Source organism: Tamandua tetradactyla, chromosome 8, assembly GCF_023851605.1.
Source record: "Tamandua tetradactyla isolate mTamTet1 chromosome 8, mTamTet1.pri, whole genome shotgun sequence".
Lineage (NCBI taxonomy): Eukaryota > Metazoa > Chordata > Mammalia > Pilosa > Myrmecophagidae > Tamandua > Tamandua tetradactyla.
This window is the reverse complement of record NC_135334.1, coordinates 92029408-92049233: the sequence shown is the minus strand read 5'-3', so window position 1 is coordinate 92049233 and position 19826 is coordinate 92029408. Positions and strand designations below refer to the sequence as shown.

The following is a 19826-nucleotide window of genomic DNA, read 5'->3' as shown; positions in this document are numbered from 1 at the left end:
ATCAGTTTTCCCTGAAGGTGAGCCCCAGTAGGCTAAAAGACTTTCCTGTGAAGTCTCTGGGCTCTGTTTTTCTTATCCTGCCCAATATGTGGCGTGTCTGCCTGCAGGTCGCATCAGCAAAAGATGTTGCGGCACTTATGACTTTGGAAGACTCTCCCTGCTGGGGGCGTGGTGGAGACGGAGGAGAGATTGTAGGCTGGTTTTAATGGCTTCAAATTGCCAAGCCCTGGGGTCTGAATTACTTGAGAGAGGGATTCCACCTGAGTTGGGCTTCACCCCTCCCCTGGGGAAGGCACATTGGGAGACAGCCCTGAAAACAGCCTGTTTCTGCCTATGCCTGTAGCAGTTGCAGCCCGAGAAGTCCCGCCACTGAATCCAGAGGCTGCCAAGTCTCTGTAGAAACACAGCCAATAAAACCTCTGTTTCCTCCCCTTTCCTCTTTTTCTGTGAGCCCAATGAGTGAACTCCGCCTTGACCAGGTTTAGAGTCTCTTTCCTTTCCCTCTGGGAAGCCGCCTATGGGGGAGAGGTGCTGGGCACCATGGCTTGGGGAACTCACAGTTTTGGGGAGGCTTGCAGCTGGTCCAGCTGGTCCAGACTGGGGTATGCCATGTGTCCAGTCACTGACGTGGCTCCGGGAGCTGTTCTGTACTGTTTCTGGTTATTTAGTAGTTGTTCTGGAGGATGAACTAAAATGCGCACATTGCTAAGCCGCCATCTTGGCCTATTTCAAGAAGGCATTCTTAATCCCATGATGCCAGTGTCAGGCTCAACTCTGGGACTCACACTCCCACACAGCCAGGGAGACTTATGTCCCTGGGTCTCGTCCCATTTCGGGAAAGGGTAGTGAGTTTATTTGCAGAGTTGACTTAAAGAAGAGAGGCCACACCTGAGCAAGAAAAGAGGTTCTCTGGGGGTGAACCTCAGGCATAATTATAAGTAGGATTAGCTTTGCCATTGCAGAAATAAGTTTCATATGGGCAAGACTCGAGATTGAGGGTTTAGCTTATTAAATTATGGTCCCTAGTGCTTGAGAGAATAAGATGAATTGCCCTGGTGGGGAAATTGAATAGTTCCACAGTTTTTCTCTGTCACTCAAGGAACTTTGCAAATATTTTTTTTTAATTTTCTGCCCAAAATATTCAATAATATATCAGGGTATTACATTAACCTGTACAGAGTAACAAGTTCTCATTCCTTGTTCTAGGTTCCATGTAAATAGCTTGTTTAAGTATACTGAGCAGAGAGGTTAAATTAGATCATGTGCTATAGAAAAATTAAATTTTGGACAAAATAAGCTTCTCTTCCTTTGGTCTCACATAGAAGTTGGAGTTTTAAAATACAGACAGTATTATCTTTTTCCTTGTATTCTGATTTACCTTACTAACAAAATCAACTTCATTCATATCTTTAATTGAAGTCTGATCTCTTTTTCAGCTTCTTTAACAGTTGCTGTTTTGTTTAAAACTGACTTTCATCACTGCAGAACTCTGAGTCTCAGGTGTCACACAGATACCTAAAGTTCCAGGGAATTATCACGTTATGCACAAAGAAAAGAGCATCTCAGAATTTATAAATAGCATTTAAAACTTAGGAGTAAATATGACTGCTGTAAAAGCTTACAATGAACCTTAATGAATATTCTGTACTGTTTAATCATTGATTGCCAAATTCCTGCCCACTTTCTATCTACTGATAACCCATGCTCTCAAATTCAATTCTCAGAGTTTGCTCATTATAGTTAGTTTATATTAGTGAAACCATATAATATTTGTCCTTTTGCTTCTGTGTTATTTCACTCACATTTATATTAATATAAATATATGAATCTATTCCTTCTTATAGTTGCATAATATTCCATCATCGCAGTTTATTTATCCACCTGTCAGTTGATGGACACTTAGGCTGTTTCCATCTATTGGCAAAAATGAATCATGTCATTATAAATATTGGTGTGGAAATGTCTGTTCATGTCCCTGCTTTCAGTTGAACCACAAAACTGCCTTCCAGAGTGGCTACATCATTCTACATTCTCACCAACAGTGGATAAGTATACGTATTTCTCTACATCCTCTTCAGCACTTGTAGTTTTCTGTTTTTATTTGATAGTGACCATCTAGTAGATGATGTCTCATTGTGGCTTTTATTTCCCTAATAGCTAGTGAAGTTGAACCTTTTTTCATTCATTTTCATTTTGAGGTATTTGTATTTCCTTTTTGGAGAAGTGTCTATCCATGTCTTTTGCCCATTTTTCAAATGGGTTGTTTGTCTTTTTGTTGTTGAATTGTAGGGTTTCTTTATATATTCTGGATATTAAACCCTTATCTGATATGTGGTTTCCAAATATTGTTTCCCATTATGTTGGCTACCTTTTTACATTCCTGACAAAGTCCTTCGATGCACAAAGTTATTCATTTGTGAGGAAGTCCTACTTATCTATCTGTTCTTTCATTGCTTGCTCTTTTTTTTTTTCATTGCTTGCTCTTTGAAAAGATATTTCTACCATAAGATCTTTAAGATTATTTCTTCTAAAGGTTTTATGGTCTTAGCTCTAATGTTTAAGTTTGATCCATTTTGATTTAATTTTTGTATAAGGTATGAAATATGGGCCCTCTTTCATCCTTTTGATTATGGATATCTAGTTCTCCAAGCACCATATATTGAAGAGGCTGCTCTGTCCCAGTTAAGTGGACTCAGCCACCTTATCAAAACTCAGTTGTCTATAGATGAGAGGGTCTATTTCTGAACACTCAATTCAATATCATTATTCAGGATATCGATATTTATGCCAATACCATACTGGTTTGACCACTGTAGTTTCATAGTATGCTTTAAAGTCAGGTACTGTGAGACCCCACACTTCAGTTTTATTTCTCAAGATAATTATAGCTATTAGGAGCACCTTGCCCCTCCATATCAATTTGGTTAATAGTTTTTCTATTTTTGCAAAGTAAGTTGTTTGGATTTTAATTGGTATTGCATTAGGTCTAAATATTAATTTGGGTAGAACTGACATTTTAACTATATTTAGTCCTCCAATCCATGAACACGATATATCCTTCCATTTATTTAGGTCTTCCTTGATTTCTTTTAGCAATGTTTTGTAGTTCTCTTTATATAGGTATTTCTTGGCCTTAGTTAAATTTATTCCTAAATATTTGAGTTTTTTTTAGTTGCTAATGTGAATGGAATTTTTTTCTTGATTTCCTTCTCAGATTTCTCATTACCAGGGTATAAAAACAGTATAGATTTTTGCAATTTGATCTTGTATCCTGATACTTTACTGTACTTGTTTATCAGCTCAAGTAGCTTTCTGTAGATTTTTTTCAGGATTTTATACATATAGTGTCCTGCCATCTGCAAACAGTGAAAGTTTTACTTTTTCCTTTCTGATTTGGATGCTTTTATTTCTTTTTCTCCTAATTGCTCCAGCTAGAACTTCCAACACAATGTTGAATAACAATGATGACAGTGGACATCTTTGTGTGTTCCTGATCTTAGGGGGAAAGCTTTCAGTTCTTCCCCAATGAACATGATCTTAGATGTGGGCTTTTCATATATACCCTTTATCAAGTTGAGGAAGTTTCCTTCCTTTCCTATCCTTTGAAGTTTTTTCATCAGGAAAGGTTGCTGAATTTTGTCAAATGCTTTTTCTGCATCAATCGAGATGATCATGTAGTTTTTCCCCTTTGATATATTTTCCCCTTCTGTGTGTTACATTATTTGATTTTCTTGTGTTGAACCAGCCTTGCCTAGTGGAATAAAGTTAAAATCCACTTGGCCATGTTGTATAATTCTTTTAATGTCCTGATGGATTTTATTTACAAGTATTTGATTGAGGATTTTTACAACTATATTCATTAAAGAGATTGGTCTGTAATTTTCTTTTCTTGTATCTTTGTCTGGCTTTGATATTAGGGTGATGTTGGCTTCATTGAATGGTAAGTATCTTTTCCCTTTTCAATTTTTTTGAAGAGTTGGAGCAGGATTGTTAATAATTCTTTCTTGAATGCTTGGTAGTATTCACTTCATGTGAAGCCATCCTGTCCTGAAATGATCTTTTTAGGATTTTTTTGATGACTGATCCAGTGTGTTTTCTTGTGATTGGTATGATGAGTTTTTCATGCTTTTCTAGGAAATTGTCCATTTCATCTAAGTTGTCTAGTTTGATGGCATATAGTTGCTCATCAAATATCCTCTTGTTATCTCTTCTCTTTCTGCGAGGTTAGTAGTTATGTCCCCCTTCCTGTTTCTGATTTTATTTACTTGAAGCCTCTATCTTTTTTTCTTTACAGCCTAGCCTAGTGAAGATTTTATTGACTTTCTGCAAAACCAATTTCTGGTTTTGTTGATTCTCTCAATTGTTTTCCTGTTCTCAATTTCACTTATTTCTGCTCTAATCGTCATTATTTCTTCTGTTTGCTTTGATGTTGGTTTGCTGTTGTTTCTCTAGTTCCTCTGGGTGAGCAGATAAATCCTAGATTTTTACTCTTTCTTCTTTTTAAAATATACGATTTTTTTGCAAACAGTTTCCCTCTTAGCAATGCCTTTGCTGCATCATAACAGTTTTGATATGTTGTGTTCTCATTTTCATTTGCCTCAAGATAGTTACTGATTTCTCTTGCAACTTTTTCCTTGACCCAATGGTTCTTTAAGAATGTGTTGTTTAGCCCCCATATATTTGTGAATGTTCCAACCTTCTGCCTTTTATTGATTTCCAACTTATTTCCATTATGATTCAAGAAAATGTTCTGTATAATTTCAATCTTTTAAAATTTTTGTGATCCAATATGTGGTCCACCCTGAAGAATGATGCATGAGCACTTGAGAAAAATGAATATTTTGCTGTTGTGGGGTATAATTCTTTAAATGCCTGTTACACCTTTAAATGTCTGTTAACATCTTGATCATGTTATTCAAGATCTCTGTTTCCTTATTGATCCTCTTTCTAGATTTTCTATCCATTTATTATAGTGGTGTATTAAAGTCTCCAACTATTATTGTAGAGGTTTCTAGTTCTCCCTTAAGTGTTGTCAGTGCTTGTCCTATGTATTTTAGGGCACTCTGTGTCAGTATATAAATATTTATAATTGTTATATCTTCTTGATGAATTATCCCTTTTATTAATACATAATCTCCTACTTTGTCTCTTTTAATTGTTGTACATTTGAAGTCTAATTTGTCTGGTATTAGTGTAGCTACTCCAACTCTTTTGTGGTTGTTGTTTGCATGAAGTATCTTTTCCCAACATTTTGCTCTCAATCTGTTTTTGTCCTTGGATCTAAAACGAGTCTCTTGTAGATAGTATATACCTACATCCTATTTTCAATCCATTTTGTAAGTCTATATTTTTTATTGGGGAGTTTAATCCATTAACTTTTAATGTCATTACTGTAAAGGCAATATTTTCTTCCATCATTTTGTCCTTTGGATCTTATATCTCATATCCTATTTTTCTCTCTCTTTTTACCCTTTTGTTTACCCTTACCTTTAATCTTCATTTGTACATTCTTCTGCAAACCTCTCCCTCCCTCTTTTCTACCTGCCTTTAGCATTTCTTGTAAAGCAAGTCTCTTGTTCACAAACTCTCTCAGTGTCTATTTATCTGTGAATATTTAAACTGTCATGGTCAGGTTCATGTGTCAACTTGGCCAGGTGGTGGTACCTGTTTGTCTGGTTGGGCAAATGCTGGCCTGTCTTTTGCTATGAGGACATTTTATAGAATTAAATCATGATCATGTCATCTACATCCGAAGCTGATTCCATTTGTAGTCAGCCAAGGGGAGTGCCTTCTTTAATGAGTGATGCTTTTTCTAATCACTGGAGGCCTTTTAAAGAGGATTCAGAAGAGACAGATTCTCTTCCTGCTTTGGCTGGTGAGTCTCTCCTGTGGAGTTCATCCAGACCCTCCATCGAAATCATCAACTTCACAGCCTGCCCTACAGATTTTGGACATTTTGTTCCCACAGTTACATGAGACATTTTTATAAATTTTATATTTACAAATATTTCCTGTTGATTCTGTTTCTCTAGGGAATCCAAACTAATACAACTTGGTGCCAGGAGTGATTCTTAAGAAACAGAATCTTAAAAATGGGTTTTTATGAATGGTTTTCTACTCTGACTGGACTCAAAGGCACTAAGGACTCTGATTCCCATAATCAGAATGACATTGCCAATCCATGGAGTGAGTTGGCAAAAGAGATAGTCAAAATATCACCATTTGATTCTTCTAATGCTTCACTTGCATGAAGCCAGGCTCTGTGGTTTGATACCCTTACAGAGTTTTGTGGAAATAGAAAGTATAGAAATGTTGGCTGGTTGTTATTAGATACACTGTAAACATTAATAAGTGAAAGGAACGGGCTTAAGGTTTCAAACGAGAAGCTTAAGTGCCATCTGACAAATGTAGATCTTTCTGTGTGTGTCCTAAAGGAAAATCTTATTTCCTGTAGCCTTAGACTTGAGATCTCTGAAAATCGACTCATAATCTTATTGTTAGAGTAGCAAATTTACAACATAAACTGAAATCTCAATCTTGCATGGTTTCTGCCATGAAGTGAGGCAATTGATTGGAAAGGAGTGGGACCCTGAAAAATGGGATGGTGACATATGGATTGATAATGATGTTAGTAGAAAGATTCAAACCCTAGGTCATGCTGAGTCTTCTCTAGATAATCCTGTAATAGTCTGCCCTGAGGACATAGCTTCCCCACCTCCAGTCTGCCTTGAGGACTTGGCGACCCAACCTCTACCTGAAGGGATTAGCCCTAGATTAATCCTGTTTCACCAGATGAAACTGAAAATGAATGACCTGAAGCAAATAGCTTGGGAGATACTTGTAATTCTTTTCATGACCCATCCCCACCACCCCTCGTTTCTTCCAGACCTGTAACTAGACTAAAGTCCCAACAACCCCCTAAAGGTGAGGTATAAAGTATCACACATGAGGAGGTATATTATACTCCAAAAGAACTGCATGAGTTTTCCAATGTATAAAGACAGAATTTAGGGGTATATGTGTGGCAATGGATTTTAAGGGTGTAGGATAATGGTGAGAGGAATATAAGGCTGAATCAGGCCGACTTTATTGATATGGCCCACTAAGCAGAGATTCTACATTCAACCTTATAGCTTGAGGGGTTAGAAAAGGTATTAACAGTTTGTTTGGATGATTGGCTGAAACATGGAACAAAAGGTGGCTGACATTACCTGAGGTTGAAATGCTAGAACTGCTCTGGTATAATGTAGATGAGGGGATCCAGAGGCTTAAAGAGGTTGGAATGTTAGAGTGGATTTATCATGCAAAACCTGCTCTTACATCCCAGGAATGTCCAGAGAATACACGTTTTACCAGAACAGTGAGAAATAAATTTGTGAGATTAGCGCCATCATCTCTGAAGAGCTCTGTAGTTGCACTTCTCCGTAGGTCAGATATTACTGTGGGAACTACTGTCACTGAGCTGGAATCCTTAAACCCAGTGGGGATAACTGGATCCCGAGTTGGAAGAAGCCAGGTGGCAGCACTTAGTCACCAAAGACAGGGTGGACGTGGCTATTATAATAGACAGCAAACTCAAAGCAGGAGTCAAAATAATCTGAGTTGCAGAGATTTGTGGTGTTGGCTAGTAAATCATGGAGTACCTAGAAATACAATAGATGGGCAGTCTACTAAATTCTTGTTTGAATTGTATAAACAAAAGAGTTCTAGGTCAAGTGAACAGAAGTCTAACTTGAATTACAAAAACACAGAGTCATGGCCCCTTAATTGATTTCCAGACTTGAGACAGTTTATAGACCCAGAGGCCATTGAATGAATGGGAGGCCAGGTCCCTTTGGGACCTGTTACACTGCCACAAATCTATACTGTTAATCTTCCTCCAAGCCTTCCCCAAGGAGACCTGAACAAGAGGACGCTCTGCGACAGGTCCAGGCTGCTGTATAAGCTGCCCTGCCACTTGGACCATATGATCCAGCAGATCCAATGGTGATGGAAGTGTCAGTGGCAAACAGACATGCTGTTTGGAGCCTTTTGCAGGCCCCTATATGATAATCACAATGCAGACCCTTAGGATTTTGAAGCAAAGCCTTACCATCTGCTGCAGATAACTACCCTTCTTTTGAGAAACAGCTTTTGGCCTGCTACTGGCTTTAGTAGAGACTGAACCCTTAACCTTGGGCCACCAAGTTACCATGAGACCTGAGTTGCCTATCATAGGCTGGGTGTTGTCTGACAAACCAAGCCATAAAGTTGGGTGTGTACAGCAGCACATCAAAAATGGAAATGGTATATACAAAATAGGACCAGAGCAGGTCCTGAAGGCACAAGTAAGTTACATGAGGAAGTGGCCCAAATGCCCATGGTCTCCACTCCTGCCACATTACCTTCTCTTTCCCAGACCAGAGCCATGGCCTCTTCGGGAGATCCTTACAGTGAATTGACTGAGGAAGAGAAAACTCGGGCCTGGTTTACAGATGGTTCAGCACGATATGCAGGTATCACCTGAAAGTGGACAGCTGTAGCACTACAACCCCTTTCTGGGGTATGCTTAGAAGGACAGTGTTGAGGGGAAATCCTCCCAGTGGGTGGAACTTCAAGCAGTGCAGCTGTTGTCCATTTTGCTTGGAAGGAGAACTGGCCAGAAGTGCATTTGTATACTGACTTATGGGCTGTTGCTATGGTTTGGCTGGATGGTCAGGGACTTGGAAAGACCATAATTGAAAAATTGGTGACAAAGAGGTCTGGGGAATGGGGCCTCTCTCTCCAGCAAACACAACAAGCAATCTCACCACCCTTCCCCTGTCTACGTGGGACATGACTTCCAGGGGTGTGGACCTTCCAGGCAATGTGGGACAGAAATCCTAGAATGAGATGAGACTCAGCATCAAGGGATTGAGAAAAACCCTAGAATGAGCTGAAACTCAGCATCAAGGGATTGAGAAAGCCTTCTCGACCAAAAGGGGGAAGAGTGAAATGAGACAAAGTGCCAATGGCTGAGAGATTCCAAACAGAGTCAAGAGGTTATCCTGGAGGTTATTCTTACGCATTAAGTAGATATCACCTTGTTATTCAAGATGTAATGGAGAGGCTGGAGGGAACTGCCTGAAAATGTAGAGCTGTGTTCCAGTAGCCATGTTTCTTGAGGATGATTGAATAATGATATAGCTTTCACAATGTGACTGTGTGATTGTGAAAACCTTGTGTCTGATGCTCCTTTTATCTTCCTTGTCAAGAGATGAGTAGAACATATGGAATAAAAATAAATAATAGGGGGAACAAATGTTAAAATAAATTTAATTTGAAATGCTAGTGATTAATGAAAGCGAGGGTTAAGGGGTATGGTAGGTATAATCTTTTTTTTCTGTTTTCATTTTGTTTCTTTTTCTATTGACTTTTTATTTCTTTTTCTGAATTGATGCAAATGTTCTAAGAAATAATGAATATGCAACTATGTGATGATATTGTGAATTACTGATTATATATGTTAATGTTTTATTTCGTTTGTTAAATTTTTTTAAATTAACAAATTAAAAAAAAAAGAGGTCTGGGGAAGAAGTATGTGGATAGACCTTTCTGAGTGGGCTAAAAACATGAAGATATTTGTGTCCTATGTGAATATGTACCAGAGGGTGACTTCAGCAGAGGAAGGTTTTAATAATCAAGTGGATAAGATGACCCCCATTCTGTGAATACCAGTCAGCCTCTTTCCTCAGCAACTCCTGTCATTGTCCAATGGGCTCATGAAAAAATGGTCATGGTGGTAGGGATGGAGGTTATGCATAGGCTCAACAACATGGACTTCTGCTCACCAAGACTGACCTGACTACAGCCACTGCTGAGTGCCCAATCTGCCAGCAGCAAAGACCCACACTCAGCCCCCAATATGAAACATTCCCTGAGGTGACCAGCCAACTACATGGTGGAAGATTGATTACATTGGACCACTCCACTCCCTTCATGGAAGGGGCAGCAATTTGTTCTAACTGGAATGGACACATACCCTGAATATGGGTTTGCTTTCCCTGCATGCAAAACTTCTGCCAAAAGTACCATCCATGGGCTTATAGAATGCCTTATCCATTGTCATGGTATTCCACACAGCATTGCTTCTGATCAGGGAACACGCTTCACAGCAAATGAAGTGCAAGAATGGGCACATGTTCATGGAATTCTCTGGTCTTACCATGTTCCCCATCATCCAGAAGCAGCTGGATTGATAGAACGGTGGAATGGCCTTTTGAAAATTCAATTACAGTGCCAACTAGGTGGCAATACCTTGAAGGGCTGACGTAATGGTCTCCAGGAAGCTGTGTATGCTCTGAAGCAGTGTCTGCTGTATGGTGCTGTTTCTCCCATAGCCAGGATCCATGGGTCCGGGAACCAAGGGATGAAAATGGGAGTGGCACCACTTGCTATTACCCCTAGTGATCCACTAGGAAAATTTTTGCTTCCTGTTCCTGCAATCCTGAGCTCTGCTGCTCTATGGGTTTTAGTTCCAAAAGGGGGAGTGCTTCCACCAGGAGAAACAATGATGATTTCATTGAACTGGACTCTAAGCCTGCCACCTGGTCACATTGGGGTACTTGTACCCCTGGATCAACAAGCCAAGAAGGGGATTACATGACTGGCTAGGGTGATTGACCCTTACTATCGGGGGAAGTAGGACCGCAAATACACAATGGAGGTAAAGAAGAGTTTTCCTGGAATACAGGAGATCCCCTAGAGTGTCTTTTAGTACTACCATACCCTGTGATTAAAATCAATGGAAAACTGCAACAACCCAATCCAGGCAGGGCTACCAATGGCTCTGAAACTTTAGGAATGAAGGTTTGGGTCACCCTGCCAGTCAAGGAACCACAGCCAGCTGAAATGCTTGCTGAGAGTAAAGGGAACATGGAATGGGTAGTGGAAGAAGGTAGTGATAAATATGAACTACGACCACATGATCAGCTACAGAAATGAGGACCGTAATGCTGTTTTTCTCATGTTATACTATTTAAGTTGTAAGATATCAAGTTTAAGAATGATATTGCCCAAGGACTTACACCCTATTCTGGAGAGATTTAATGTGTTTCTGGTTATATGCAGGACGGTTGAGCATTGTTAGGTGAGAAAAAAAGGTGTCTCTTATTGTTTTCTATTTGGAAATTGGGTATGGTTTCAGGTGATGAGTATAGCTGCCAGGTTGACAAGGGGTAGACTGTAATGGTTAGGATCATGTGTCAACTTGGCCTGGTGGTGGTACCTGTTTGTCTGATTAGGCAAGTGCTGGCCTGTCTTTTGCTTTGAGGACATTTCATAAAGTTAAATCATGATCCCCTCAGCTACATCCACAGCTGATTCCATTTGTAATCAGCCAGGGGAGTGTCTTCTTTAATTAGTGATGCTTAATCTAATCACTGGAAACCTTTTAAAGAGGATTCAGAAGAGACAGGTCTCTTCCTACTTTGGCTGTTGAGTCTCTCCTGTGGAGTTTGTCCAGATCCTCCACCGGAATCATCAGCTTCACCACCTGCCCTGCAGATTTTAGACTCTATGTTCCCATGGTTACATGAGACACTTTTATAAATTTTATATTTATGAATATTTCCTGTTGGTTCTGTTTCTCTAGAGAACCCTAACAGATACACTCCCTTATTATTTTTTCTCCCCCTCTCTCCCCCCTTTTTTTGCATGGGCGGGTACTGGGAAGTGTCTCCCATTTTTTTGAAGAACAGTTTTGCCAGATATATATTTCATGGTTGGCAGTTTTTCTCTTTCAGTATCTTACACATATCATACCACTGTCTTCTCTCCTCTCTGGTTTCTGTTGACAAATAAGTTAATCTTATTGAGCTTCCTCTTTTGGGTGATGAATCACCTTTCTTTTGCTGCTTTCAGAATTTTCTCTTGATCTTTAGCATTTGAAAATTTGATTGTAAGTGTCTTAGAGTAGGTCTGTTTGGATCTGTTCTGTTTGGGGTATGCTGTGATTCATGGACCTATAATTTTACATCTCTCATAAAAGTTGGGAAATTTTCAGTGATTATTTCCTCAATTATTCTTTCTGTCCCTTTATGCTTCTCTTCTTCCTCTGGGACATCATAACACATATATTCTTGTGCTTCATGTGGTTGTTCATTCCTTGAGACCTTGCTCATATTTTTCTGTTTTTTTTTCCCTATCTGTTTTTTTTGTGCATAGCATTTCAGATGTCCTATTCTATAGTTCACTAATCCTTTCTTCTACCTCTTCAAATCTGCTGTTGTATGTCTCTGTTGTGGGTTTTTTTTGTTTGTTTGTTTTTGTTTTTTAACATGGGCAGGAACCAGGAATCAAACTCAGGTCTCTGGTGCGGCAGGTAAGAACTCTGCTGAGCCACCATTGCCCACCCTCCATTGTGTTTTTCAATCCTTCTTTTGTGCCCTTTATTCCCATAAGTTCTGCCATTCGTTTTCTCTTTTTTTTGAGCAAAATATTTTATTATTAAAGTAAAAACTTTTATCTAAAAGCATTAAAGATCAAAAGCTCTGTTTACATGTACTAATTCCAAGTTCAAGTATGCATTAAACACTGACCAGGCACTGCAACAAATTGCACACACAAAATAAAATGGACACACAAGCAGTTAGATTACACCCCTGTGAAATGAGTTGATTAATAAAGAAAATAGGGGGTGGGGATTCAGTAACATGAGTACTGCCCTCAAAGTAAACTGATAGAGTTGTCAAATTGCAAAATTCCAAAAGTCACCCATCTCCAAAAAGACATTTCTCATTGTAAAAACCACTTAAAACCTGAACATGAACTCTGTGCCTACCTTATAATTTCTTCAAGAAAGCAAAAACTGTAAACCACTGTAGATTAGTATTAGTATCAATTTTCTATGTACAGTGCCTAAGAATTAACGTGAAATGCCTCCCATAGGAACTGTAATAAACATGGTAAGAATTGTAATTATTCTCAAGTTTTATATCAGGAATTTCAAATTAGTCTACTCCTGAAGTATCGGCATCCTTATTTCCTAGGATGTGCTCCTTATGATGATTTTTAGTGTCACATCATCCACAAAAATTTGAATCATGACTGTGTAAGCTGAATGTACAATTTAACCATATAATGGAATAAATTACCAGCAACTAAGTCTCAATGGTGGCCACTTGTATAATAAGCCTGACATCTGCATCACAGATTCCACTTTCTTATGATCATCTAGTTTTTTCACATGGTTTTAAAAATTTGTGTCTTTATCCTGTTAAAAATGTCAACTAGTATAAATGCTAAATCACACAAGATGTTTACATGTAGCAAGTTGAAGGTCTGTTCTCTGGAATTCAATAGATGTAGTTAATGAATGCTACTACTGTGCTTCTGATTGCTTGTTGCTTGATTTTATGGTGGTGGTGGTGGGAGTCCAAGGTGAATTCAACATCAGTGGAATGAAGCACACTTTCATAAAATTGTCATTTGAAAAGAATTCAGAAAATAAATAGTGGAGAGTACTGTTGGAAATAGAGGGGGTGAGGGTGGAGAAGGAGAGGAGAAACTGCAGGAGGGTAAAGAATAACTAGCAATATATCTCCATGCCCCAGAATGTATGTCTAAAGAGACTAACTTGATTTGAGTCTCCCATGAAACAGACTGATCATCAAAATTCTTAACTGGAATTTCAATCCACTGCCAAAATCGAAAAGTTTAACACAATTTGAGAAGTGAAAGCCAAGTAGTGAATCTTCCAGGTGTTATGCTTGCATTTCAAATTCCTGTTTCAGACATTTCAAGTATGCATACACATTCCTAAAGTCATGGTATTTGGATACATACACAAGGACCCCAGTTGCACATCATCTATCATGCTGTGTGCAGAACTGTATTTACAAATTCAATGACAATGAGGAAAGTGCTAGCTAGGATCCAGATGGATGTTCTTGAATTGTTTACCATAATGGTTTTGAAGTCAGGGCCGACAGAACTGGCCTCGAGAACCCCAACAGTCTGGGTTTCTGCAGTTTGTTCTAGTATCGGTAGTTTTCTGGCAACATTGATGACAGGTAGATCCCAATGAATGGTTATATATCTTCTCTTGAGAGTTGCTGCAGATGTTCTCCAACTCTTCCTCTCTAACTTCTTCCACTGAGCACTTATGTGAGGGAGGACAAGGATCCTGGGTTACAATTTCTGGGCAAGTCATCTTCATTCATATAGCTGTCCATGATCTTCCTTTTTTCCCACCAAAATGTATTTAACTTCCTCTTCCTCCTCTTCCTCTTCTTATTCCTCTGTGGGAAGAATACTAGGGGACCCAAGAACCTGTGATATTGACTTGGTTAGAGAATGTGTGCTCCATTCAGGATGTCTCCTAGAAGCAGTACCTGGGAATGTACATCTTTGGGGTGTCTTGGATTGTGAACTGGGGCCTGGTGGTGAAACTCTTCCAGAGAATTAGGCAGGGGAGCTCTCTAATTCTGATATGAGTTTTGCAAGTATTGCTTTGTTTTGATTTATATTTAAAGCCCTCTTCTCCCAAAAATCATGCCATTTTTATCATCTGAATCAGAACTGGCATCAGTCACAGAATTCCCTGAGGACTGGAGTGAGGGGGGCAGCTTTTTTTTGTAAGCTGCTCCCCTGGTATTCATGTTGGAAATGTCATGGCCATCCATAGACTTCCAGAATATCAGTACTGACTTCAGGTCCTGCAGCTTCTGCTGGCTAACTGCAGTCTCATTCCATCTTGTATCTTACTCTCTGAGAAACCACATAAATATACAAGTGAAGGAAGCTCAGCAAACTCCAAATAGAATAAATCCAAATAGGCCTTTCCCAAGACACATACTAATCATTCTGTCAAATGTTGAAGAGATGCAGAAAATTCTGAAAACAGCAAGAGAAAAATAATCTACTACATTGTGCCACTTTGAAAGGATTTATTTACCCTAAAAAAGCAATGTTTTAATCCTAAACAATCTTGTGAGAGCAATGGTTTCTTCTAATCCCTATTCAGTACTATAGGTTGGAAACTTAATTAGGTTATCTCCATGAAGATATGACTCAATCAACTGTAAATATTAAGCTTGATTACATCTCCATCTATTTTAAGTGGGTATTGATTAGTTTACTGGAAGACCATAAAACAAGAAGTATTTTGGAGAAAGCTTCAGTAGGCTGCAGAACCACGAAGTATAGAGTTCCCTTTGAGAATGACACGAAAGCCACTGCAGAGCTGAGCAGAGCCACGACACTGAGAGAACCACAGAGTCCACCAGACAGTGACCTTTGGAAATGAAGGATATCTCCTGGGGAGTTTCATGAAACAAGAGGCCTGGAGAGAAAGCCAGCAGATGCCACCATGTTTGCCATGTGCCCTTCCAGCTGAGAGAGAAATGCTGAACCTCATCAGCCTTCTTGAACCAAGATATCTTTCCCTTGATGTCTTAGATTGAACATTTCTATAGACTTGTTTTAACTGGGACATTTTCTCGGTCCTAGAACTGTAAACTAGAAACTTATTAAATTCCTCTTTTTAAAAGCCATTTTGTTTCTGGTATGTCGCATTCCAGCAGCTGGCAAAGTAGAACATACATACAAGGGTAAACACTTAAGACTAACTTCAGACTACTCAACTGGCACTATGGATTCAAGAAGGCAATGGTATGATATATTGAAGATACTGAAAGAGAAAGCCTTACAGCCAAGAATTCTGTACCCAGCCAAACCATCCTTCAAAATTGAGAGAGAGATTATAATTTTCACAGACAAACATATCCTGAAAGAATATATCAATAAGAGACTGGCCCTACAAGAAATACTACAGGGAGTTCTGCCAATTGGAAAAAAAAAAAAAGACAGGAGAGGGAGGTCTGGAGGAGGGCACAGAATTGAAGAGTACCAGTAAGGGTAGCTTAAGGAATAAAAAGAGAACGAAGGAAAAGAATATATAGATCTGACAAATAAAATCCACAAGATAAAATGGTGAATTCAAGAAAGGCCTTTCAGTAATAACTTTGAATGTTAACAGACTAAACTTACCAATTAAAAGATACAGATTGGCAGAATGGATTAAGAAATATGTTCCAGCTATATGGTGCTTACATGAGACTCATCTTAAACACAAGGAAATAAATAGATTGAAATTGAAAGGATGGAAAAAGATTTTTCCATGCAAACTGTAACCAAAAGAAAGCAAGAGTAGCTATACTAATATCAGAAAAAATAGACTTTAAATGTAAAGACATCATAAGAGACAGAGAAGGACACTATATATTAATTAAAGGGACACTCACCAAGAAGAAATAACAATCATAATTATTTATGCTCCCAATCAAGAAGCTCCAAAGTACATGAGTCAGACATTGGCAAAACCGAAGGGAGGGATAGATGTTTCAACAATAATAGAAGACTTCAATACACCACCCTCCTCTATAGATAGAACAACCAGATATAAGATCAACAGGAAATAGAGAAGTTAAACAACTTGATAAAAGAATTAGCCTTAGCATTTATAGGTCTTTGCATCCCAAAACACCAGGGTATACATTCTTCTGTAGTGCTCACGGAACATTCTCCAGGATAGATCATATGCTGGGGCGCAAAACAGGTCTTTATAAATTTTAAAACACTGAAAAGACAAAAAAGATGTGTTAGACCCATTATGGATTTTTACAGAAACCCAAACCAAGGCCAGAGGTTAGTTAAGAACTGGGCAGTATTTTTCATGCCAACTCTGATGATGAGTCATTTTGTGGTTTCTCTTCAACATTTGACAGACTGATTAGTATGTGTCTTGGGATAGGCCTATTTGGATTTATTCTATCTGGAATTTGTTGAGCTTCTTTCACTTGTATATTTATGTCATTTATAAGGGTTGGGAAATTTCCTCAACTACTCTTCCTAGCCCTTTACTCATCTCCTTTCCTTCTGGGACACCAATAATTTTTATATTTGTGTACTTGTTTTGTCCATCATTTCCCTGTGATCCAATTCAAAATTTCCATCTTTTTTTTGCCATTCGTTGTTTTGTGTTCAAAATCCACTATCCTATTCTCTAATTTGCTTATTCTTTCTTCTGCCTCTTCAAATCTGCTATTGTGTATCTCTAGTATGTTTTTTATTTAGTCTACCGAATGTTTAATCTCTGTGATATCTGCTATTTTTCTATGTATTCTTTCAAATTCCTCTTGATGCTCTTCTAGTGTCTTCTTGATCTCCTTTATGTCATTAGCCATCCCACTTACTTTATTTAGTAGGCTTATATGAATACCTTTGATTGGTTTTTCCGATATCTGTGTCTCTCTGGTGTTCTAATTTGGTTGGTAATCTGGCGGTATCTGTCTGCATTGTAATATGCTTAGTTATCTTCTGTTGTTTTTGCCTCATGTAAATATCTTGATTCATTTACTTTGGAAGTTGATTTCCTTTAGTTGTTTAAAGCCTCATGTTTGTGGGATGGATGTGTAGCAGGATGCAGGGCATAGGGCAGGGCAAAACAGTGAGGTGATGCATTGCAGCACAGGTATAAGCACAGGTTAGAGATGCTACACTGGTGCCATGTGGCCAGGGAGGATGTGCCTGTGTGGGTGCACAGGTCTGGGAGGTGTGGCCCTGGTGTGCACTGGTCTAGGGCATGGGGTCCTTTGTGCACATGTGCAGAGCTATGGCAGCAGGTCAGCATTATGCCTGCATGGGCTAGGGGCGGATGTGACCAGGCTGCACAGGTCAGTGCTTTCCCAGAGCTATGGGGTGTGTCTGGGTCATGTGCATGCATGGGTCTAGGAGTGCCATAAACTGATGTACTTGTGTGGAGAGCTCAAGGGGGCAGGGTTGGGGCAGGGAGGGGTGCAAGAGAGGTGGGTTGGGCTGCACTTAGGTCTGTGGCAGGTATGCACACAAGGGGTTGGTGAGGCAGGGGTGCTTGGAGCACAGGGAGTGGGGTTAGGTGATGAGGTGCAGATGTGTGGGGTGTGGGTTGTGTCATGGGTCATGTGACTGCACTGGTGAGGGTAGCATGTTCAAGGAATGTGGCTTGGCTTATTTCTTAGCCCCATCTCCCTATCCGTGTACTCCTGAGTGCTCCAGGTTTCCATGTTAGGCTGTGGTTCTCTGCTTCTCAGTTCCTCAGCTTTTGTAATCAGGGCCACCCTATGTGATGCAGAAGACAGTCCCGGGTCAGTTACACTCTGGAATCACTGTCTTGGTCACCCTCCCATCCCTTCTCTAACTTTTCCTTGGAGCAGGGCTCCACTCGATCTATCCTATTTGGCCATCTTCCTGGAACTCCTGGTCTAATACATGTTGCACCTCACTTTCTGAAAAGCTGCAGAAAGATTCATTATCATAGACCTCCTGAAAAACATTTGCCAGTTCTTCACTGATATCTGACCTGAATTTAGGTTTCTGTTTGCAAAATTATGAGAAGTGAAGCTGTCATCAGAGGATGGGGAGGTTTCCATAGAAATCAACTTCATATATCTGAATTTATTGAAGTTCTTCTTTACTTCAAGATCCTTTTGTGAAATGCAGCAAATGTCCATGCTGGCAGCAGGCGCCCAAGCCAGTGCTCTGAATGTGGCGTCAAGCAGCAGCGTGCCACCGAGCTGGAGGAGCTGGAACCAAGCAGTGGGGTGGCAACACCTTCCATTTGTTTTTGGAAGCTTTTGAGTTCTTTTTTGTGGTCATCTAGTGTCTTCTTTATATCCTTCATCTTTTTTGCCATATTTTCCTCCAAATGTTTTGAATACTCCTTTTGTTAACTTCTAACAATTTCTACCTGGCTCTTCTAATCTGGTTCTGGGAGGAGGGTCTACCTAGATAAGATCAACTCCAGTCAGATTTTCCCAGACAAGACAGGCCCAGGACTCATGAAGTGTGTGTGATCAGTATCAAGAGTTCCTGGAGGGGGTGGGGGTGGGGGGGAAAATGAGTCCCAGCAGGGTGCCAGTCTTTCCTGTGAAGCCTCTTAATTCTGTGCCTTTCCTGTCCTGCCCAGCAGATTGCGCTTGTCAGCCTGCTGCTTCCCACATGCTTAAAGTGGTACTGCTTTATATATAAAAATCTTTATCTGTTTGAGAAAGTTTCTATTTCTAATTTGTTCAGTGGTTTTATCATGAAGGTGTGTTGGGTTTTGTCAAATATTGTGTGTGTGTGTGTGTGTGTGTGTCTGTTGAGATGATTGATGATTTTTGTCCTTTATTCCTTTGTTGTGGTATATTTACACTAATTGATTTTAGGATGTTAAATTAATTTTACAATCCTGGGGTGAATCTCACTTGCTTGTGGTGTATAATCCTTTTATATATTGCTGGATTCAGTTCATTATTATTTTGTTGAGGGTTTTGTATCTGTATTCATAAGAAATATTAGTGCTTTGATTTCTTTTCTTATTATTTCTTTGTCTGGCTTTTGTATCAGGGTAATACTGGCCTTCTATAGTGAGTTTGGTAGTTTTCCCTCCTCTACTCTTTTTGGGCTAAGTTTGTGAAGAATTGGCATTAATTCTTCTTTAAATGTTTGGTAGAACTAATCAGTGAAGCCAATGGACCTTTTCTTACTGGGACTTATTTTTTTTGGTAAATTCAATTCCTTTACCCAGATAGGTTATTTAGATTATGTATGTCTTCTTGAGTCAATTTTATTTCTTATAGAAATTTGTCCATTTCATCTATGTTCTCTAAATACTCCATTATATATTTGAAATTTCTATAACACCCTTTTGCTTTTCTTTATTTTATTTTAATGCAATTTTATTGAGATATATTCACACACCATTCAATCCACCAACAGCTCACAGTATCATCCCATAATTGTGCATTTATCACCATGATAAATTTTAGAACATTTTCATTGCTTCA

The 19826-nt window shown here is 39.2% G+C and overlaps 1 long non-coding RNA gene and 1 pseudogene across 2 annotated transcripts in view; one reads left to right on the top strand and one right to left on the bottom strand.

The window, feature by feature from the left end:
- Nucleotides 1-19826, top strand: part of LOC143644725 (uncharacterized) — a 171575-nt gene that overhangs the window by 94455 nt on the left and 57294 nt on the right. The gene's annotated exons all lie outside the window — the stretch shown is intronic.
- On the bottom strand, nucleotides 13650-18515 carry LOC143643677 (cell division cycle-associated protein 7-like; annotated as a pseudogene).